Source organism: Etheostoma cragini, chromosome 11, assembly GCF_013103735.1.
Source record: "Etheostoma cragini isolate CJK2018 chromosome 11, CSU_Ecrag_1.0, whole genome shotgun sequence".
Taxonomy (NCBI): Eukaryota; Metazoa; Chordata; class Actinopteri; order Perciformes; family Percidae; genus Etheostoma; species Etheostoma cragini.
The window spans coordinates 19,315,249-19,336,416 of record NC_048417.1 but is presented as its reverse complement, the minus strand read 5'-3'; the positions used below and the strand labels follow the sequence as shown (position 1 = coordinate 19,336,416).

Genomic DNA, 21,168 nt, shown 5'->3' with positions numbered 1-21,168 from the left:
GTAAGTTAAACAAGAAGGAATGAAAATCAGCAGTTTGCTTCAACATAGTATTTTGTCTCTAGTAATTCGTGGAATTACAGGAAAAAACTAAAGGTACATAACAGTAACAAAGAATATTTTGACAAACTCTGCCTCTCTCCAGCATCATGCGGGACATTTCCTTCATCACATTAGTTGTCTGCATCATCTCTAAATACAAATGAATGTGGTGTTGTCATTGCTTTCACCTCCATTACTTTCTGTAAAACAGTAAGAACACAGTTTAACTATAGTAAAGGTGGTGTTTTTCACTTGTTTTTTATAGCTCTGTATGTAACCTCAGACATCTTACCTGGCCATATTGGTATCTTTGCTCTTTTTCTGTTTCTCTCAAATAGTACAGTGACTAATTGTTTACTGCAATTCTTATTTGGGGACTGTATAAAAAAAGGGTTTCTGAGCTTTCTCTTTGTAAATACCGTTTATCCTCACTTACAAGTATAAAACAAGACATCTGCTTAGGCTTTCAGCTAAAATTACAATCAGCAGTGTTTGATAGGCACCAGACTGAAATCTATTCTGTTTTAAATGCATGGTTAACAGTTTTCCCAGCAGTGTGTTTGGATAAACATTGAACATGCATAAGTGTGTAGAGATTTGAAAACTGTGTTCTAGCAATGAAAAACGAACTACAGTTTGGTCTACATGAATTGCTGCCGTGCAGACTACAGTAAGAGTTTTGCACGTGACTCCAGTTGTGCCAACTGTCGTTTAGCAATCGTAAAAAACTAAGAAAATAACCCAGAGAAAATGTCCCAAAAAACTTGATACGTTTCTGACACAGCTTCCCTTTGTGTAGAAGCACACAAAGGGAAGCTGTGTCAGAAACGGGTGGCTCTATGCAGCTCTTTAAACAAATATTCACATAACATTAAACAAATCTCTTGCAGAGATTCCTATCTGACTTATGAGTGACCAGGCAGGGGTTGACTGTCTTGCTCAAGGACACTTTGACACAAAAACCTTCTGGTTACAGGACTGTGCAGTCGGTAGGGATTCACTGCCCGCGACGCATGTGTCTGTGCGCAAGTTGTGTGTCATCCATCTGTGGTTGAGTTACGTACACACACACACACACACACACACACACACAATAGATGGGCATTTAATGTCTACAAGAACTAATAGATGTGTTTTTTCCGTGAGACTAAGAGAAATATACAGATAGCCATCAGCTAAGGTATTACTTGAGTGAAAATGAATAATGCATAAGGTGATTGAAAAAAGGACAAAAGAAAAAATAGGTATACCTTGTTGCAAGTCTATAGGCCACTTTATAGATGTTGTTGTTTGCCGCACAAGCCAAACTTAACTAAAATTGACCAGTGGGCTGTTCTTTTCCGACCGAGTTAATAAAATAAGCTCAATCCTGGGCGCCTGGACAGCATACCTGGTAGGGTCTGCACACCATGTTTTAAGGCTTAGTCCTTGACCCAGCGGCTGCGGCCTGACCTGCGTCATTGTCATTCCCCCTCTTTTTCCCCTTTCACAATTTTAGCTGTCCTGTATAATAAAGGCCTAAAATGAGCTCAATCCAACAGATCAGTTGTTTCACTTGCTGACAACACACTGAAGATAATATTTATGAAAATGAAATCATGACTTGTTAGGCATTGGTAACATATCCAACTAATTTCTGTCCTTTAGGTCATTGTGACTATGTTAAAATGGGTATACATCACACACTATTCATGTGATGTTTGTGAAAGACTAGTAAAAGTTAGAACTCAGCCCTTTAACCTCATGGTAGGTGTATGATTTCAAATCCAACATGCTGGAGTACAGAGCTCACAACTAAAGCAGTCTTATAGAACCTAATACTTTCTGACTGAACTGTTAATTTGTTCTATTTTCTCAACTTCCTCTACTTCCATTGTGCTTTAGTTAGTTGTTCATCACCGGCATCCATTACATGTGTCTGTTGATCTTACAATTTTACAGTGCTATCCTCAATGTTACCTGCTAAAATATGTATTCTAAAAGGTCAAACACCCTTATATTGGAAGCATTTTTGTCGGAATAATTCATTTAAAACTGACTGTTCATCTCTGCAAATAGACAGATAGGTATACATTTTAATATATAGAACCCAGACAGAAGAAGGGAAGGGGGGTAACATTAATAACAGATTATTAATTTGTACCCTGGAAATAATAATTTGATATGCTTTATACAATAATGGACTTAAGGTGTTATCAGGTGACATTGGGAGTGATGTACTGTTGCATGAGGTCAAAGTATAACACTCGTTTGCATTATCTAAAATAGCACCTGCTTGACTGGATTTTTGATCATGTATAACAAAGCTGTAGTAGAAGTAAAAGTAGTAGCACTGTTTCTTTGTACTAAATGTTTCAAATATAACAAAAAATTACATATGGAGCTCCCAAAGCTCAACCCTTGGGCTCCTTTTATTAGGTAATAGATAACCTTATGCATCATAGGAAAGCTGCATATCATAATATGCCGATGATACAAATGTTTATATTACGTCACCAAGTGAGTATTTTTTTAAAAATTCTTTTTCTAAATGTCTTTAATCATTGTTTCCTCTATATTTTGTTCTTTTAAAGTTCAACAGCTACATCTAATCTACTACTTGAGTCTTATGAAAACCTGAGTAAATTGGTCTTTTACTTAAATTTTACTTAATTGACTTCTGGCAATCAGCTCTTTATTTTAAATTTTTTTAATTTAGGTTTTTAAAGGGATGTGAGAAAATTAACTGAGCTTCAAAGAGGCCGGATAATCTGTGAGGATCAAAAGGTGCAAGGACATGTGATTTGTGGAAACAACACTTAGTAGTCATGACACAACATAAGCCAACTGCAACTCTTTTCTAAATTGACCAACAGCTGTTAAATAAATAAAGTTGATATATGCTGTATATAGGCAACCGACAATTTGGCAACCTAATATGAGTCGCTTTTACTTAGAGTCATTATTGTTTTGTATTGCAGATGTGTAGGGATGTCTCCTAATGATGGATATACAGTATGTCTCTAAGACTGTAGAGCTTCAGTGCAAATTTGGTCCCCTATAGACTGTTTATAGGTGCAATTTATCAAAAGACTTTCAATGGTAATCACCAATGATGCTGCAATCCCAACCCATTTAGGTCACTACTCTACAGCCCACGCCAGTTTGATGGAGCTTTAGTCATTATGTCTGTGTGTGTGTGTGTGTGTGTGTTTGTGTATGTCTGTGTGAGTGTGTGTGTGTTTGTGTATATATGCGTGCTTGTGGAGAAAATTGTTAGTTTCTGTCTTACTCAGCATTATCACTCCATTACAGGTGCAGGGTTTTCACACAGCCCTCGTTCTGTTGTGCGTTATGCATGTGTGTCTGCATGTGTGCGTTTGTGTGTACAGTGCTATTTCCTCAAATGCAAACACAGCACTCCACTCACCTAATACATATAGCGGTCTCTCCTGACAAGTGCATTAAATCATGCTAATTTTTCCCAAATACAGCATTATTCAACTGCTGTAGACAAAACTGTAAGTTTATCTCCATAAGCTTTTGTGAAAGGTTGACAAGTTACCAGGACACTTATAGTTTGGTTTTCAGGTTAATTTATATAAACTTTGGTCTTACCTAATTTTAAGGTATGACATAAGACAGGACACTTTATGTTTGACCAAATAATTAGACCAAAACATTAAAAAGAATGAGGTATTAACTACACATCAAATGAACAGTTATTTCCTAACTTAACAGCATACACCTTAATTATGCTGTAATTAGTACATGAATAAAGTTATAAGCTTTACTTAGTATCAATTAGAACATTAAATGAACGGCTATACCCTTAGTACAGTACTCACCATACATCTAAAATATTGTGTATTTTAGAATCTGCATATATTGACATATTAAACCAAACATATACTATACTTAGTCACTGTTATACCAGATGGTACTCTAATTAGAAACATATAACATGTCACTGTTAATGGCATTTCTTTACACCAATCAGAATTGCCATGGTCGGCGCTAAGCATGGCACGGAGCAGCTGGTCGTGTAAAGGAAAACTCAGATTGGACAGATAGTCTAGCTAGCGGTCTCATTTTACCCTGCAGAGATCCGAGGAGCAGTCTACAGTAGTCCTCATTAATCCACCAAATTCCAATACGTTCCAATGCAAAGAAAGCGGACAGAAATGGAAAATACCTTCATCCGGTAGAGGCGCAATCCCAGAAGTGGAACGTCAAGGATATAATAAGTTTGAAGGTGGTGCATATACTAAATACATAGTTCATTGATGCTACTCCCATGACCATTAATGCATGTCACTATCCGACCACAGTAATATTAAAGCTGCCAGGACATTGCATATTTTGTTTTCTAGTTACATCCTCAGTAAGGGGTAATTACATTAAATATTAGACCAGAACGGTACCATTATCTACAATGAGATCATCATTATTTCACACTGTTTGATCTTATTGGACTCTCTTAGGTAATTTGTAACAAAATACAACAACACCCTACTGTAATGTATAGTGGGATACATGTTGTTTCCCACCAATAGATCTTATTGAACTTTCTTAAAAGGTAATCAGTGACACACCAAGGCTAGCTTCCGAACAGACTTAATACTGAACCAAGTCTTTACCAGTACACACAGGTTAACGGCACAAATGAATACACTTATTAATTAAACATTGCAACATCGTGAAATACAGAAAATCTAATCATTGTGCCACATGAATGTTATAGCAGTAGTATTATTAGTTACCATCAGCGATTTTTGCACACAAAAACAGGATGAGTAGAATGATGTGGGGCGTTCTTTATGAAGTGGAAGTAAACCGTCACAATTTCAAAATAAGTTTCTGAACATAAAGTTGGGAATTCTTCAAAATTAATAATTAGTGGCTTAGTATAATTTGGGTCTAATAGGGCATATTATAATAATGATAATTTCCAATTACAGCATAGTTTAGGAATCTGGTGTCTAATCAATAACTGTTTGTTTACTGTCTATACTATTACTATAAAGACCACATTATATCTGGCTCATGTATGACTTTTTATGTCTTAATAGTGTACTGTTAAATACAGTGAGACCAAAACTTTTAAAGATGTAACATGTAATTGATTTTTATCAGATTTTTAGTTTGGCAAAGCCAAGGATTAAATCAGCTATGTTCTAGCTACACAGTCCTCTCTAAACCATTTCTCATTTTGTACAGCTTCTATACCTTTCCTCACATCCTTTTATACTGTCTAGAGGACAGGCATTTGCCCAAAATGAGAAATCCAGGCATCAGAGATGTCATTTTAAAGTGACGTCAAAATGATGTCACAGGCGTGTACACGTCACAGGTGCCAAACAGACTTCCGTAAAGGATAAATCCCTACATGCTTGCTCATTGCTCCTCCTCTCTTGAGATGCATTTCATTTTTAAATTGAATTGAGACATCCAAGATGGTGCGCTCAGATTGTTTTCTGGGTCACAGGCAGGAGAAGAGACCCAAAATAAATCAATGAAAAGAACCCAATGATGCCAAGAGCTGCCACTGCCACAGAAAATGCTAAAACTTTCTTGCTTATAAAACTTTGTTGGAAATAACAAGTACAGGTTCTGTTTTGTTTTGTGCTGCAATTTGTGACAGTCACTTGTGCATCTGATTCATTATCACTTTGGTGGTGATAATGAATGAGGTCGGTAATCAGCAATTGCCTTGATGTTTATGATCACAGCATATTAGTACAGTAGCACTGCTTATCCAGCAGAAAGGGACTTAGACATAATATGTCTTAGCATCATAATCATAGCCAACTAGACATGCAGAATATTACATTATAATTACATTAAATAGAAAATGCATTTCCTGCAGAAAGTCTGTGTGAATGCTGAATAGCTAAACTGCTAAAGCTAAACTGGATTAATAGCTTAAATCAGTGAGAAGACACTTAGTAATGAGAATAGTTGGGACTTGTTTTAATTGGTATGCATTTCATTGACAAGTTGAATAACTCTTTTTAGTCAACTTAAGCAGGGGTTCCTATACTCATGAGCAGCATTATAAGTCCATTGTGTGCATGTATGTCTGCACACTCTGATTAAGGACTTTAGAATGAATATAGGAGTCAGGAGGGCCAAAAGAGAACAACCACCATTATGCACACACTGAATGAATATACTGTCTCACACACACATGCAAGCTCACAAGCACCCACCTTTCCCCAAAGCCCTCAAATAGGTGAGCTTGAAAGTTTCTCCGCTTTATCAATGTGTAAAACCAAACACATATTTGCCACTGAGACCTTGTCATCTGCTGAATAAAGATGAGAGGAGCTTCACAGCACATATTGGCTATAAAGAGATTTAAATTATACTAGCAATCTTTGGTTTTTCTGTGGATCACTTGAATGGGAACAAAAAACAGATTTGGAAATACATTTTGTGCATTATGTGCAAGGGTGTACAGTCATTAAAAAAGCCCCCTAAGCTTAACAGTACTGTATTTTCCATGCCCACATGTTGTGGAAGAAAGTAATTTTAAGGACTTTAGCAATCACATTAAAAAACATTGTAAATGAATGTAATCGGGGTTTTGCAGATGGTCCAATATCAACGCTCTGTGTGATGATACGTTTGGGTAATTTACTACTATTAACAAGGAACTTTTATCCCACAGCACAAAGATGGTATAATTACATGTTGTCCTCCCTCACCTCCACTATCTACACCTTTTCCGAAAGCTGTTTATTGCAATTTTCTTTCATCTGTTTATGTTCTACCTCAATGATTGGTGTCATGATTAGACTGGGAGGAGAGAGAGTTACAGGATGTCTACAGTACATAGAAACACAGAGAAGATGAATTAAAAAGGTCCAGTCTGAGCGCAGGGGTACACCGAGGGTGAACACCTTCAAAGCAGCGCAGATCTTTTTTTACTCCAAAGCATGGGAACTCCTTTGGTTTACTGGCAGTCAGTAAGAGTCACATTTGTTGGTGTTGGTCCCTGGCGGTCATGTGCCATTTGGAAGTATGGACATATTACTGTAGAGTCTAGCGATATAAATAAGCTCAAAATGGCTCAAGTACGCCAACAAACAACTGAGCTGCATCAGACAGTACACATTACGGCTGGGCGATATGGAGGGGAAAACATATCACAATATTTTTTACCAAATATATCGATATTATCGCAATAATACAATTTACTATTTGTGCTTTCATAAAATGTTTGCAGGATGACATTTTTGATAAATTATCATAAAAAATTCAGATATGACTAAAAGCAATAATAGAAAAGCTAGAACAGTCTAATACAGTCAACAGTAAGTTAAGAAAATAACATCACTTTACTGTAATGCAGCCTTTAAAACCAGGAAAAGACAACACTTATGCCATAGCATGGTATTACAATATCCTAAATCTAAGACCATATCTTGTCTATTACTGTATCAAGATATCAATATAATATAGAAACTTTGGCTAGCGCTAGTAAATCTTGTGGTTACATTTGTATCCCCACAGTGCTTATGTAGTTGGTTCAAGTGTGGGGAACCTTTGGTAAACTTGTGACCTAACAATTTTTGCCGCTAGTAAGCTTTCTTAACTGTGTTGATGTCTTTGGTGGATGTCTGAGGCGGTCACACTAGAGACACCACGTTGAAGGAAGCTGTCTGTTTAGCTTTTTCAATGTTAGACTGTTCTTTTGTAGTAGTTAAGGCTGCTACACTACTGGAAGAGTAGGAAACATTTGTGAAAAGAACCGCCAAGTAAACATCCCACAAAGGGATGATGCAGCCCTGACTGCTCCAAATGTCAGTGATACAAAATTTGAACAACAAAATGAAAGACAAGAAGATATAACTTTAAGGACTTCTTGTCCATGTTGGCTTAGTGGTCAAAGCGGCTATATTCAATATTTTTTTATTACTAATGAATGTGAAATGGGTATGAAAAGGGTTTTTGCAGGGATGAGCTCACAGATTACTAACCAACTCTGCAGTTCCCTTTAGCATATTTTCTAGTGTCTCATAGCTCAATGTTTTAGTTTTCTAGCAACACAAATTTACTGTTTTGAATGTTTGCAAGTTTAAGAAATCATAACAACATGCCAATAGCTCGATCCCCATGTTAACTGAGTAAAGTTCATCCATTGATTAAGAGTTTGTAATATTCTCCCAAAAAAAGATAAGGTGAACCTGAGTTGAACTTAAGCTGCTATTGTTTTGTCAAACAATACTACAAGAACTATACTGTAGTGCTAATAAGGCTTACAAAAACAAATTGTTGTGTAATGCATACCACTTATACATGAACAACCTCAAATACATCTTCAAACCCACACAAAATAAGAAAATTAACCATCCATAAGTCATGCTCATCTCCTTTTCATCCAACAACACAGCTCTCTGTTCTAGCATGATTCATTTTTTAATCATAACTTCAGAAAAAGACAAATTTGCAACACATACTGTACACAAGGTTGACTACAGGGGGAGAAAATCCTTTGTTCCTCATGTTTGAATAAACACAAGAAAAAAAGCAGCTACAGCAGCAAACACTTATGTCTAGTAACACAGATGAAGCTTGATCTGATGGGTTTGGTATTCATCACCATTGTTGGAGAGAAAAGAATGAGGGAGAAGATGACTGTAGGAATGCCAATAGGCATGGACCAATCAGCACCCCTTGGTGATGAGGTCACTAAGACGGGTTGAATGGGGTTGGAAATGGCTGGGAAAGGCCACCGAGAAACCATAATACTGGTGTTAAAGGGTAATTATACTAAACACTTACACTGAAACTTCCTCAGCAGGTGAAATTTTTAAGCATGTGTAAAGTTCTGTTACAATGTCAGCGGTGGAAAGATTGCAGTCCATTCCACAAGTTCAAACAAAAGCTACTTCTGCTGTTTATTGGGCAACATATTTCATAGTATTTTTATTATCATCAAAAGTAGAAAAGCGCCTCTCTCCCCTTCTGCTGGCTATTGGCGTAAATTACAATCAGTGGTATCCAAATTTATCTAGAAAGGCAAGCGGCCGCTGTAAGATGTCTACTTTACAGAGGAGGAGAGAGGATAGTGGCTTTTCAGTTACGGACTTTTAATCATTATTTCTGGTCCTTTGTGTTAATACCCCTTCTCACCTGGTTTAGCCCAGATGTGTCTGTCTGCTGGCATACCTTAGAAAGTGCTATGACAGAGGATTAGTTGCTCCATGATGTTCTTTTTGCCAATGTTTCGAACAGTGCCAGCTATGCTTTGGCCCCCTTGTCTCTCATCTTATCAAAACTTGGAGATTAGCTGAAACATATTGCCATTTAGCTTGTATCTTGCACACATTTTCCCCATTATCTAATAGTACAGCACTCTTGATTGGTGGGAGGCCAATAACAGCCCCACAATGGGAACAGAGGGGAGTTCATTGTCTAAAAGACATTTTTAGCAAGGTTGGCTTGTTGCCTTTTTCTGACTAACAAAATGCATTGGGTCTGCCACATTCCTCTTTTTTCTTTTACCTGCAGTTAAGGTCTTCACTCAAGGCATACGATGTCCCCTGGCAGAGGCCTTTGCCCATCCATCCTATTCAGAAGTTATTTACTGTGCAGCCTAAAAACTGTGGTATGGTGTCTAGGCTCTATCAGTTCTTGGTGATATCTGGTCGCGTTGGCCTTCTTATTGAGAGTATCTGAGGGGTCTTGCTCTCAACTGGCATAATGGATGGTCTAATATTCCAGTAGTATCTCACAATCCAGATCCTCAACAATTTCATTTGTACGACATATCACACCCCAGTGAAAATGCATCACATAAAATAATTAAAAGCCCTTTATGCACTTTAAGCCAAATTAAAGCTCAAAGTACATTTTTTAATATGTTCTGGGAGTGCTTTCCTGTTTGTCAGTTCTGGAAAAATATTGCATCCCAAATTTCCACCTTGATTAATATTACTGTGCCTGTTACTGTCAATGTTTTAATTTTGAATGACCTGTCAGCCTTCCAGCTCTCTAAAGCTCAAAAACGTGCTGTGTTTGCTGGATTTACAGCTGCTAAGAGGATGACTGCAACCTGTTGGAATCCACCTCTTGACTTATCTGTTCGTTCATGGATCCTTTCTTTTTTGGATGTCTAGTACATGGAACTTTCGACGGCTCCTCAAGAGGGCCCTCAAGTGGCCATAAAAGAAATTTAGTTATCGCAGGTTTTAAGTTGTGTAATTTATAATGGTGAACTGCTTGTTTAAGATTGTGTGGTCTGTAGTATTAGCAATCAGTAGCAGACATTTCATCATACAGGGAATTATATACACCAGGTAATTAAACCCTCCAAACAGTCTTAATATAATAATATAGAAAAAGTGTAAATTGTAAAAAAAAAAAGAAAATTAACAAAACAAATGTATTTTTAACATTTTACTCTTAGCAAATGCAAACATATGAGAATTGATTGAGTGAGCAAAGAGTGAGGAGATAAAATCATCTATGCGAGATATGAACGTTTCAAATGAGCATGCAGCAAAGCTCAATAATGTGTTGGACAGTGATCAGTGCAGAGGCTTCAACAGTCCAGTTAGAATGGAGAGAGGGAGGCAGGCTGAAGTAGATGAGGATTCCATCTCCACTATATCCCAAAGGATCATCACTACATGCGTGCATATTGTTAGTATTGCAATTAAACTTTAGCACAACCATAGTTCTTAAAGTGATTGTTCTTGTCTTGGAATAATAATTTGTCATAATACGGTAGCACTGAATTCAACTGAAGATGTGTAATTAATTTAGGTAAATTGAAATTAATTATAGAGATGGGATGTTCAATGAGGGTTTACAAAAACTATAGTGAGAAGGAGTAATGCAACTGCTAATTGACAGGGCTCTTAGATTTTGCTCCAGAAGACAATCACAAGAATCTGCATGTATTGGGATCACACTAACTGCGTTTACAACATTATTATTAATATTCAGCTTTTTGCCCTTATTCTGAAAAAGAAAATATACCAACTAAGTTGTTTACATGGCTAAAGAAAGTGAAAATGCCATTAAAATTAGAATGCGATTAATTCAACGTTTACCAGCGGTGGGGGATTTGTTTGACAGTGCGAACACAGCGTCCCTCTTTACTTCCTTCAACCAGCTTCTTGAGAAGGTCAGTGTAGCGATGCGTGTGCACATCCAAAAACCTATTGATATCCAATTATTTGATGATGTTTAAAAGTATCTATGTTCTCCATCTTATCGGGTCTGCAGCCTTGAAAACTGATGGGTGGTTTGTGTACTGCAACCATAGCAACGCAGAGAACTGACCATAAGCCGTAAACAGGAAAGAGACCGTAAACTGGGCGTAAACTTCGGTAAAAACCCCAATTGAGACACATATTCCGAATGCGCTGTATACATGTCGAAATAATATTTCTAAAACCCGAATTACAGCTGAATATCCCACAGGTCCTAATCAGAAAATGCTTTATTAAAAAAAGGCCTTATCTGAAATATCCAGCTGGGATTTGCTGTTTACATACATTTTGAAATTTAGGAATATTGTCATATTCGAAATACTAATACTAGTATTCTACTAGTATTAATACTGGTGTGCATGTAAACATACTCACTGTCACAGGTTCCAAATACGACATATTAAATTACATTTTCCAACCACCTTCACATCAAACCAGTACAAGTAGTTTTATTTCTCATACATGCTTTCACACATGCTCGTTAGATGGGTTTCACAGAAACACACATTTTGGGTATTATTAACATTGTGAAAATAAGCCTTTCAACAAGTTCTGTAGTGAGAAACTGCAAAGATCTTTCATGCTGCAAAGTGTTGATACACTCATTTCCCCGAGGTTTCATGGTGTAATTCACTGATCCTCGTAGGCACTGTACTGCAGACCCAGTGTGGTGCCGAGAGTGTACTGTAGTGTTTGTGGATGACAACAAGCAACATTGCAACCATAGACTGTAAAAATAGTGGATTGAATAAAATCAACATTATTATTAAATTAATAAAAATAACATAAATATAGCGTTCTTTTAATCGTTGTGTTAAAGGCCATTTGTAATCATCAGAAGAAAAATGAAACGGTTTCAGAAACATTAACTACAATTCACAAACTAATTAAAAATCTGCTGTCACAACACAATATAAAACATACGTTTAGATGTTATTGTGGGTAAGAAATAGAAAAACAAATGTATAATAATACTCCTACTATAATAACCCTATATGGAAATGTTCAAAAGTCTCATCTTGGAAATCTTTATTTTCTATGTGAAAGCTTTATCAGGATAATTCTTCATACTGCACTTATCTTAATCAAACTGTATTGACATTATAATGATGACAGGATGATAAAAAGGAGTGGAAAATATGTGAAATATTGCAAGATTAAAGGACAGAAAGATCAAACAGGGGGAGATATAAATAAAAGAAACATGTTTAATCAACATTACATTTTACAGATAGGCTTTTGCAGGAAACATCTTTGAAATATACAAGGAGAGAAAGCCAAGCGTCAGCCGTAATGCAGTAAATCAATGTCACGCAACAGACAATTCAAACGTACACATGGCCTTAACGTAAAGGGATGGGGGGGAGAGAAAGATGAGGGAGAGAAAAGAAGAAGAAAAAAGATGAAGGCACATCAGCAGTATAAATACTCTGATAATTCATCGTAGGGGCAGAAAGCTGTCGAATAGATGTATCCCATACTATTGTTCCCCCATATCTCTCTCCACAGTTGGTATAAAAAATGTGCGTGTGTGTGTGAGTGTGTATCTATGAGAGAAAGAGAGATGATGAAGATGACCCTGGTACTAAATAGTTGCATTGGTGTGTACAGCAGCATAAGACATGTGCACACGCACAACATCTATGCCACTGCGATGCAAAATGTTCCCTTGACACATCTTCACATACACATTGCACAGGGTAATTGCGGCCCCCTGGGGCTGAAACTCTGGGTTTGAGTGCCAAGGGCGCACATTCCTTACAGAGAAGCAGATAAATCAACTGTTAATAAGCCGGCAAGCACGGAGGCTCTATTTACGACCGCTCTCTCCACAAGGCCAGTGCCACCAGCTCAGCTGTGGTCACACACACACTTAATCTTTATCAGACAGAAGACCCCCAAGATACACATGCCCATACAATTGTGTGTCAAGGGAGAAAAAAAAAATACTTCTATAATGTGATATATTCAGCATTTTTCATCAGCAGCTCCTTTTTCATTATTTTTATTATTATTTATTTTTTAATATTAACCCATAATGGAGTAAGGCTCGCAGCTAACACACACACACACACACACACACACACACACACACACACACACACACACACACACACACACACACACACATTTGTTCAGCCTAGGCAGATGTACAATGCTAGCTGGAGCTCAGCGTACTGGAGAACAGTATTGATTCATCAACGGAAAGTCACCTTCCTCTTCACCCCACCCCGGCCGGCGCCTCAGGGACCCCGGTCATTCCACTCAGCCAATTTGTATGGCTGTTGTTATTATTAGTGTTTCTCCAGCACAGCGCTTAGGTCTTGGGGCACGGACACACGGCTTTATGATGCCGTGCCTAATAAACATCATTGGATTTTCCCAGGCTAGTAATTAAGTGTGGGCCTAATTTGTCATAGTTAGTTAGAGCGAGGCGCGATGCCGGGAGAGGGCTGCCAGGGCGGGGTACAGTGGCTTAGAAGGCCAAAAGTTTAACACAGACTGTTCATTTATAGCCAGTGCTGCATAATGACGTTGGTGCTGGCGTGAGGCATGGCAGAAGGCCATTATAGATCAAGGTGGGCCAGAGGTTCTCCTATATAGAATCTAACATGGACAGTTTGGTGCACAGAACAACTTAAGGATTTAACTTTTAAAAACTTTAAGATTTTCTTTTTCCAGGACTTACATTATTACCTCTGACAGTTTGTCAAATTATAATGTCACATGTCATGAGTGTCAAAGGATAGTGGGTGTTTTATGTTGTACTGATTGTGATATTGGGCTACGTATTTTTTTACCTTTATTAGATAGAGACAGTGATGTGAAAGGGGGAGAGAGAGAGAGATGGGGGGGGGATGACACGCAGCAAAGGGCTGCAGGCTGGATTCAAACCCGGGCCGCTGCAGGACTCAGCCAACATGGGGTGAGAGCGCACTTACTCAGTGAGCTATAGGCCGCACCGAGGAGGTGTGTAAATTGACTGTTGTTGACCGCTATATAAAAACTGACCTTTGAACACAAAAAAAGCTTTACATCTACTGAATTTAGTAGTACAGTAATCCCTTTCCGGTCTCAAAGCAACAAGGAACAAAAAGTACTAAATTGCTGAGGCAAATGGCAATTAAGAGACATAGATACATTTATCATTCAGCTCATTCACTTTTTACAGACAAATACAGTAGTAAAAACAGCAATAAGTCTGAAGAGAAAAACAAGCATAAACTCATGACTGGGAAGTTAATCATTTTGGGAGATATTGTGGGTCCAGAAATATAGAAACTATAATGGACACATTTGTTCAGCCAGTGCTCATGAAAGACAAAAAGGCAAGTGATAAATGTTTTGTAGTGCAGGGATTGTCAGATGCTATAACATCAGTTCATACACATTTACTCAACAAAGATTGCCCATGGACATTGTCTTTATGGAGTAACTGAACAAAATGTTGAAATAATAGGTTTTACTAGATTGCCACTAAAGTTACCACTATTAGTCAGAGCTAAGGAGTCTGGCGTGTAAAATAAAGAGATATAGAACTGCAGTTAGGCATGTCAGTGTCAATATGTGATGAACACCATTGCTTTCCCCAGTTTAAAAAAATATTTATCACAAAAATAAAGAATAGACAAGTCAAGCCTTAAAGCATACAGTGCTACTCATGAGTATAGGAACCCCTGCTTAAGTTGACAAAAAAAGAGGAATAAAAAATCATCTTTTGGAAATTGATCTTAAAGCCTAATTGAAAAATTAGGAAAAATCCAACCTTTAAGGACACAAATTGTCCTGGTTAATGAACAATGTATCGTACATAAATAAATATTCTTCCTCAAAGTTCTTCCTTAAAATACAGGGGGCATAAGTATACAGACCCCTATGGTAAATTCCTATAGAAGAAGGCAGATTTTTATTTAGGCCAGTTATTTCATGGATCCAGGATACTATGCATCCTGATGAAGTTCCCTTGGCCTCTGGAAGTAAAATAAGCCCACATCATCACATACCCTAGAGTGGGTTTAAGCTGTATTTATTTTTACTTTAATTGTGTTTCTTTATTCATTAATTTATTTATTAAACAATTCTTCAAAGGAAATATTTCTCAAGAACTTGAATTAGTGATTGGACCACCCACAATGACTTACAATAAAAGAAGTTTCAATGCCACTATGTAATTGATACACTACCAACACTACAATTCTGACAAACACAATATGTGTGGATAAGGTATGCTGTGATGGGTAGCATCCCCAAGCGTTCTGCACCAACATCTTCAGGTTTACCATAAAATCATCATTTTTATTAATCTTTCATTATTACACCCTATTCTGCACACCATTAACTTCAAAACCTCTATGTGCATGGTATAGGGAGCTTTCATGCCAGGTAAGCACATTCTCAAATCAATTTAGATTTTGATGAAGTCTCAGATTATGCACAGTGTTGGCATATTTGTGGGGGTTGCGCCGTTTACTGGGGAAAGTAGAAGACAGATGAAGATGATAAAGATGCTGGCGGTCAAAACCAAAGTAATCAGTGTTGTATGAGAGACTGACATGACACCGGTTACACGCAGGATTGATTGGGTGCTTTCATCCAGTTTTGCTATGATAATCACACTAACACGACCATCACCATTAACCCTGAAGTTATGCATGGTTTATTGTGTTTTCATGCACACTCTCGTATCAACTTTGGTTTTGTGGATGGTGTCATAATATCTTTGCACAATTTTTACGTCTCCCTTCAGGTAAGTGAAACAAATGAAAATGATCTGGACACTTGCAGTCAATGGCAAGTCAATGAGCAGCACTTCCATCGCCCGCTCCTTCCATTACATTCCATATCATCATTCAGATCCTAGATTGTTAGTTTTACCCACCAGCTTTTCATCTACAAAAGACCGTCTGATTAAAGGCTCTCAAGTTGCTGCAACTGAGAAGTCGATCTATCACTGATTGCTTTCAGCAACATTCACAATTACCCAGCTGCATCCTGTGATTAAAGCAACTCTCCTGTTTCTGGGCCATTTCTCCTCTTCTTCCTTCTTTGCCTCTTTCTGCAGTCTTCCACCTGTCCACCAACTCTCACCTTTTATTTCCAAGATTGGACACACACACACGGACACACACACACTCACACACACACACACACACACACACACACACACACACACACACACACACACACACACACACACACACACACAGTATTTTGGTTCATGTGGAAACCTATCTTTACATAGGTTTAGATTTTTCACAACATAACCAATGCTGATTCATGTAATGTTGTTTTTCAAAACAGAAAAAAGAATGTTTCTCGATATTTTAATACAGTGCATTATGTTTGGTATAATAATAAACAACATTTTCACGGCCGGAATTGGACCCAAAAAAGAGCCAGGAGTTATACTATATATTCAGTATATACACGTGTATCTTCTAGGGGTGACGCCGAATAGTCAACTATTTGATGAGTCGATCTAAGGAGCCTGAATTGACAAGATCATAGTCTTATTGTAGCAGTGTCTGAAAATCTGGTTATGAAAAAAAAGGTATATCCATTCAGGCTATATGGGGGTGCTGAATGTCGGATTTCACATAAAAAGCTTTCTTTTCCTCAAAAAAATCATGATATGCCTACTTTGATGAAAAAAACATCATCCTATTAATAGTGTTAATAGCAATTATTGACTTAAGGGTACTCATGTGGACAAAAATCCTGAGTAGTCAGGCACTGAGCATTTCTAAACAACTTAACTAAAATGTATCTCTCTACAGTGAAATGTAATGCATGTCAGTAAACAATATTATCATGCTTGTAACAAATTCCATCATTGTGGCTGTGCTGTCTCAAATTCCATCATGGTGCATTTGTTATTATTTATTATAGTGAACGCAAACCCCTGCAAAATCTGCAATACCCTGAGACCCCATTACAAAATGAGCATGTTCAAAGTTGTTAGCTAAGTTAGCACAGCTGGAGTCTACCTACTGTTTCAGGGATAGGTATATTTCAAACATGTTATATTTCAGCTCAATGTGTATATTAGCAGTAAACTAAACACATTTCAAGATTTAGTTTTCACAAGTGCACAGATGTCTCTGTGTCTGCATTTCTTCCCCCACAGTCTTTATCCTCTGCCCACATTTCTTGTCAGCTAATTTACACTTTTCATTCTGCCACCTCCTTCTTTGCTTTTCCGATCGTCTCCTCTCTCAATCATTCTCACATACTCAAGCTTCTCATTTTCTATCTTCTTTCACCCTCTTCCTTGTCTCTGTCGCTTCATCCGTCTATGTCCCGCTCTTCTTCTGCTCTCATAATTTCTCTCCCCCTCTCTCTCTCTCTCTCTCTCTCTCATTTTACTCCTCCGTTCACTTAACCTTCCACATCCTCATCCAGCTGTCTCTTGTCCTCCAATTGCCTCTGGCTCTTTTCTCTTCCTCCTGACCCAGTCACCTACTTTGGGAAGGCACCCAGGGTTTCCTTAAGCAAGGCAGAACTTCACCTCTTATTTGATGATTGGGAGGATACTTTTTGGCCTACTAAAGAGTAAACAGATTGTGGGACGACCATATATATGTATATATAGTGCTGTCAAACGATTCAAATATTTAATCGCAATTAATCGCAATAGTATCATAGTTAACTTGTAATTGATCTCACATTTTTTTACATTCTAAATGTCCCTTGATTTCTTTTTGTCCCATTATATGTTCTCATTTTATTGCTCTACTGTTGTTCAATTTAACACGTAACATTCTCACTTGGAGCAAATAATCTCTCACACAATGTAACACTGTCCATCAATAAAAGGCTGAAGAAATACTCTCACGAGGAGGGGGGACAATTCCCACCACATCCGTTCACAACGGCAAAACACACAGACCACTTTGGTCTTGTCGATGGAACCATTTGGCAAATTTTAAAAAGTAAACTTTCCGTTCTGAATCTTATTGGCATCTATTTCGTCATCTTGCGCTCGCCATCCACACAGAACGTAACGTTACTACTCCTTGGCCGGCTCGCAAGCCCAAACAAGTATGTGCGGCGTGCCTGTTGTTTTGTTTCCGGTCTAGCTAGATCAGGTGTGGTGTTGTAGTTTTTCTAAAGTTACTTGTTGTTGCAACAGCATGTTAAAACAAAGTTTGCTGGGCCCAAAAAAAGAATGTTAATCTCACAAAAACACAATTGACGCCGTTAAAATGGTATATCATATATAGGTATTATATTGATGATCTCATTTTAATTGTATTCTGTATATTCTATATTTATTTTCTTAACTGTTGCAGTAATTTGCTTTTTTTGCTTAAATGTTTATTTGAATGCACCAAAAACCAAGGCAGATTACTTGTGTGTAAAAACCTACTTGGTATTAAATCGGGATAGGATGCATGTAGACAGAAACAATCTATTGAAACAATTTGGTAGTTACATAAATTAATTTTTTTTAGTCTCTTGAATGAAATCATTTTGGAGAGTGCCGAGGTTAAGTTCACAGGAGGTTGCATGCCGTCCTGTTTTTGCCTTTAGAGTTTCTATTGGTAGAAATAAACATTGTTGGCATTGTGGTGGATGTGAACCACCAAGTATTCAGATCCTTCACTTAAGTAAAAGTACTAACACCACACTGTCAAAAATACTCCTTTACAAGTTAAAGTCCCGCGTTAAAAATGTTTTTTAAGTACAAGAATGTAAAAGTATCAGGAAAATGTACTCACAGTATTCCAAGAACTGAATGCAGAAAAATCCTCACATATTAGAAACTGGAAACGATCAAAACAGTTCTGTCAGTCAACTTAGTGTTTAATTGCCTAATCATCCAACTGGACTTGACTATATATTGTTGGGTAATTTAATTTATATTAAAACATCATGTTTTATAAAGTAAATGTGTTTTGTGTGCAAAAATCTTAATTTATGAAGTAAATAGTAACTAAACCAGTCAGATTTATGTATGTGAGTAATAATTAATTTCGCTCTGGAATGGAGTGGGGTGAAAATAGTATGGGCATGAAAAGAAAAGACCCAAGTTAAGTACAAATACCTCAAATTTGTACTTAAGTATAGTTAAGTAAATTTACTTAGTCACATTCCTCCATGGCCTAGAGCTGTAAACATGTAAGTCTGCCAGATCCTGGCAGTGCCACATTATTGGCGCCGACTTCAAGACCTGCAAATGCACACATAATTTCCCCTGACTCTTTTTCTCTTTCTACAAATATGAGAGGATTTAATCCAGGCCAAGACACTCCCCTGGCAATCCAAATGCTTTATAGTTCTCCGCACAGAGTACATGTGTGTATATGTTATAAAAGATGGATGCTTGGTCATACATCAAATGTGTTTCAATGTATAAATCACACAATATCGAAAAGGTTACACCTGACAGGAAATTATCACAGTCCTTAACTTCTATACGCCACATACGGTACTGGTGTTTGTGTGTGTGTGTTTGAACAGCAGCCTATCATAGGCTAACTTCACTGACACAAAACATTTGCCAAACGGGCCATCTATATTTTAACAACTAAGTCTAATTTATCTATGGACGGTGTACATAAGCACAAAATATTTCACATGGTTGTCTCATTTCTGCTTACGGCAACACTATGCTAATAATGTTAGAATTTACTATTGCTTGGGTTTACGTAATATGTTGACCTTATTCACACTTTAAACCTTTTTAAAACCACTGCAGGTAACATGCTCTCTGCATGTTACTGTTGTGTGCACTCCTTGTTTTGTATTATATTAAAAAGAAAATCACTGCAGAGAATAATAAATATCCAGGTTACACAAATGTAACACTGGGTTCAACATCACTGTGCATTTCTTGAGTCTTGTTATTACTGCTACATTACCCCTACACTTCAATACTATTCATCCCATCCTTTGCACTATGCTGCACATTTAAATAATTTTATTGAACTCTTCATACTCTGTATATATTGTGTATATATTAGTGTGTATATTTTGTTTTGGTTGTTTTGTATGTGTAAGCACAGTGTGAGCAACGATGCTCCAAAAAAAAAAATCCTCGTTTGTGTCCTCATACCTGGCAATTAAAGCTGATTCTGAACTGCATGGAAACCTGTTTTATAGCGTAAGCAGTTTAGGTGAAAGACAGTGGCCTGTATTAGCCGTGTAATGACAGGAAGTGTGTATTGCTGCGAACACCTGCGCGCGCACACACACACACACACACACACATACACACACACAAACACACATACTTCTGGTTCATTTCCAAACAAGTGATGGGATACAGGAATACAAACCCACTGCAGTGATGATTCCAGCTCTTCTAAAGTAAGAGAAGTCAGACACAGTCTTGTGACTTGAGGATTGGTGAAACATTGTTGCGCTGAACATGAGGCCAAGGTATTTTTGGAAATCAATGACTTTTGCATTTGCATTTATTTCAAAAAGCAACCACTCTAAATGTTTTGGATTTGTTGTTTGCAGGATAAACTCCTTTAGAGATGGAGGATTTGATATTAAAGAAGCTTGTACATACATTACATTTCACATAAAGGACATGAGCTTAAGTTCAAATTGATGAGGCAGTTTGTAAAACCTACTGGTGTTATCTGGGAATAATTATGTAAAGCTTTTTTGAAAAAAAAGCCACGATACTATAACTGACAGTATAAATTGGTACCATGTTGGATATTTGTGTTCATGAATCATACTCCTCCATTCCCAACATAGACAGGTCTCACATGTTAAGATGTAAACTTCAGTTACATCTTAACTCGAACAACATCTTTGAAAAATTCCAGTCTGTTTTTAGATCTTGTCACAGTACAGAAACTGCTCACTTAAAAGATTTTAATGATCTTTTTTTTAATTTCTGATTCTGGTAGCTCTGCTGTTTTAGTGCTTTTAGATTTGACTGCAGCGTTCGATACGGTTGATC

General features: G+C 37.4%; 1 protein-coding gene and 1 long non-coding RNA gene across 2 annotated transcripts in view; one reads left to right on the top strand and one right to left on the bottom strand.

Annotated features, from left to right (window-relative positions):
• epha6 (eph receptor A6) overlaps nucleotides 1–21,168 on the bottom strand; it is a 179,543-nt gene that overhangs the window by 60,614 nt on the left and 97,761 nt on the right. The window lies entirely within an intron of this gene.
• LOC117952800 overlaps nucleotides 15,449–21,168 on the top strand; it is a 19,285-nt gene continuing 13,565 nt past the window's right edge. Inside the window, exon 1 of the long non-coding RNA XR_004658510.1 lies at nucleotides 15,449–15,459. This is a non-coding gene — a long non-coding RNA (uncharacterized LOC117952800). The remainder of the gene's footprint in view (nucleotides 15,460–21,168) is intronic.